The following is a 3,231-nucleotide window of genomic DNA, read 5'->3' as shown; positions in this document are numbered from 1 at the left end:
TACTCCCTCCCCCTGCTCCCTTGTGCTAGTGGAGGAAGTGGGGACCTGGGACACCTGGGGGAGACTCCCCCTGCCTGCACTGGGGTCTTGAGGCCCACACTCAGCCCTGGAAGAGAGTCCCTGTGAGAGATTGCCCTGAACCGTGAGCAGCACCCTCCTCCCCATGAGCCTCGTGAGTCGTGGGGTCGTGACAGACCAGAGTCCCCTCCCTGCTCCCCCCTCTCATCTCACCGAGGCAGAGCAGGGCCCTGAGGGTGGGGGTCATGGCATCTTCTCCCTATGGCCTCAGTTGCGCAGATGGAGGAGGCCACGGGGCCAGTGGAATCAACAGACAGACACACGGGTGGTGGTCACTTGGAGGCCGATCCTTCCTGTCACAGGGTTGTCACGTCAGCAGCCTGCAGGCGAGGGCACAGCCTCTCTCCAGCAGCCTGGCTCTCATTTCCATGGTGAAGCAGGAAACAGACCCGGAGCCTCCTGAGATGCCCCTTGCAGGTGAGGTGACCCAGGGCACCGTTCTTCCCTGTCAGAACCTCCCCCATCGGATCCCTTTCGTCCTCAGCCTGTCCATCAGCTCCTCCCTGTGGTCCTCACCATGGACAGTGCCACCCGGGCCCTGGAGATGCTTCAGGAAGACGTGGGTCCCTGTAGTCTGCAGAGCTCAGATCAGCAGGGACACGCTCACCCTCTCGATGTGCAGCTCAGGGCGATGTCCCTGTGACAATGAGCACAGAGGGAAATGCAGGGAAATAAGGGAACAGGTCCTTTCTGTGGCCCCAGAATCTGGGTTATCTTTCTATCACATGTTTCTTCATGAACTTCCCTTTTTCTCAGCCACAGCCTCCAGCCCTCCTTCTTGGTAACATGCCTCAGGGTCATTTTCCCCCACAGGCCCCGCATTTCTCAGGCAGATCTGCCCCCCTTAATGGCTTTTCCTAGATAGTAAGAAGCTGTTATTTGGTCTAGAGCTTTGATTTGTTGAGAAAACCCCCTTTATTTAAATACTTGTGTCCCATGCATGCAGTTGCAAATGGTAAGAATTCCTTCTTTTTACTATAGCGTTATGCTAAGTGAAATAAGCCAGTCAGAGAAAGATAAATACCACATGATCTCACTCATTTGTGGAATATAATGAACAACATTAAACTGATGAACAAAAACAGATCCAGAGACAGAGAAGCATCGATCAGACGGTCAAACCTCAGAGGGAAGGTAGGGGAGGGTGGGGGTAAGGGGGAGAGATCAATCAAAGGACTTATATGCAAGCATATAGGCCTAACCAATGGACACAGACAACAGGGGGGTGAGGTCATGAGATGAGGGAGGGGGATAGAAGGTAATGTGGGTATAAGGACACATATATAACAATTAATCAATAAAAAAATAAAAAAATATTTGTGTTCCACCTGCCACCTGTGTGACCTGAGCAGTAATGTCTCAATCAAGTGTTTTCTTCCATTTTTTTTTTTACAAGAGAACATCCACTGTAATTTACTTACTATTCAATGAGTTTAACTCCTGGAGGGTTACAGCACTACCCGGATTCAGTGCCCAGTGGTCTTAGCAGGACAGTTGTTCTGGAATTTGGCACGAACTGTCCACTGTCCCCATGAGCACGGGTTCCCTCCCCAGGTGACTGTGAATTTGTGCGCTTTGCCACCAGGAGTCACTGTGCTGCTCTTTGCTTTGTACACGGAGCCCATCACTTGCCCAGACAGAGTTCAGTTCCATCTCCCGCACACACCTTCAGCTTTAAGGACATCTGTGAGCTCCCTGTGGTCCCCAGACCCCGCCTGCAACTGGCAGAGCTGGTCTGAACCACAGCTTCCACACATGTTTGTGCTCATAGCAGTCCTGCTCCCAGCGGGCCCCACGGCCAGTGGGGAGAGTGCCACTCATACTTTTCTTCTTCCTTTTCTCCCCTAACATGTTTGAAAAAAAATATACATAATTCTTTATTGATTTCAGAGAAAAAGGGAAAGGGAGAGAAAACATCAATGATGAGAGAGAATGACTGATCGGCTGCCTCCTGCACACCCCACATGGGGGATCGAGCCCCCAACCCGGGCATGTACCCTGACCCACAATCAAACCTCAACCTCCTGGTTCATAGAACAATGCACAACCACTGAGCCGTGCTGGCTGGGCTGATTCTTATGTAAATCGTCCTCCATTGTCCATTAGATGTGTGACCTTCACCCTCAACCTACAATCTCTTGAGTCCCAGTTTCATCTCATGCAGCACGTCTTCAAGAACCTAACTCCTTAGAGTGGTTGTGGGGTTGATGCAATGGGACCTGGAGGGGGCCATCCTGGTTTATTTCCACACCTGACTAAGCCCTGTGAGGTGAGCCATGAGCGGTGTTTTTCAGAACTTCGCAAGAATTGGTGGTTGATATACCCACGTACAAATCCCCATCTGCTTCTGATACTGAGAAAGACTGTGCACACTGTTTCTGAAACACGTGGCCATCCTCAATGCCCAAAAAGGGAAGTGCAAGTTCCCCAGATGGAGAGGGAAGCAGAACAGACAACCACTGTGAAAGTTAAGTGGCTACTGTTCCTGGGTAGAGCCAGAAGTCATCAGTGTGGTTTCCCACCTCTGTGTGGACAAGAGAGGGACCCAGGGTGGCCACACACAGGGAGGGGATCTGGACTCAGGGTGAAAGTTGGAGCAAGGTTGCCCCCTCCACATGCGTTGGATACGGACACTGGGGTCTCTCTAACCACAGATCCAGCCCATGGTCAGCACTGAGCCACAACCCCTGTGTGTGTTTTAAATGGATTCAATCCATTTTGGCCGGGCGCGGGCGTCTGTCCAGGTGTGAGTGTGAGGCTCACCTTTGGCATGGGCCCTGCTGGGCACATCACAGTCAGATGCTAACTTAGGGAGAGAGGACGCCATGGGGCAGGGCAGATCCCACTCTCTACCTCTTTGAGTCTGGAACATCAGGACAGGCCTGGGAGGGACTCTCTGTGGAGAAGTAGGCATGTGGGAGGGGAGGGTCCAATAGGAATGGACGTGAAAGGGAAATCCCAGGGGATGAGAGGAGGGAAGGGCTTGCCTCCCATGCTCCCTCCTCTTCCTCCCTGCCGCGCCCCTGCCTGCCTGTCCTTCCTCCCCCTCCCCTGCAGGATGGGGCACCATGGCTGTGCCTGCCCAGCTCTCCCTGACACAGTTATCAAGTGGGATCTCTTCATGTGGAAAATGCTACAGACAGGGTGGTGCGG

At 52.7% G+C, this 3,231-nt stretch overlaps 1 pseudogene; it reads right to left on the bottom strand.

Moving 5' to 3' along the window:
• LOC102421862 overlaps positions 1–265 on the bottom strand; it is a 9,789-nt pseudogene extending 9,524 nt beyond the window's left edge.
• Between the last annotated feature and the right edge of the window lie 2,966 nt (positions 266–3,231).

The sequence above is a fragment of the Myotis lucifugus genome, unplaced genomic scaffold (assembly GCF_000147115.1).
Source record: "Myotis lucifugus unplaced genomic scaffold, Myoluc2.0 scaffold_1189, whole genome shotgun sequence".
Lineage (NCBI taxonomy): Eukaryota > Metazoa > Chordata > Mammalia > Chiroptera > Vespertilionidae > Myotis > Myotis lucifugus.
Note: the sequence above shows the minus strand (reverse complement) of the source record. Positions and strands in the feature narration are given on the sequence as shown.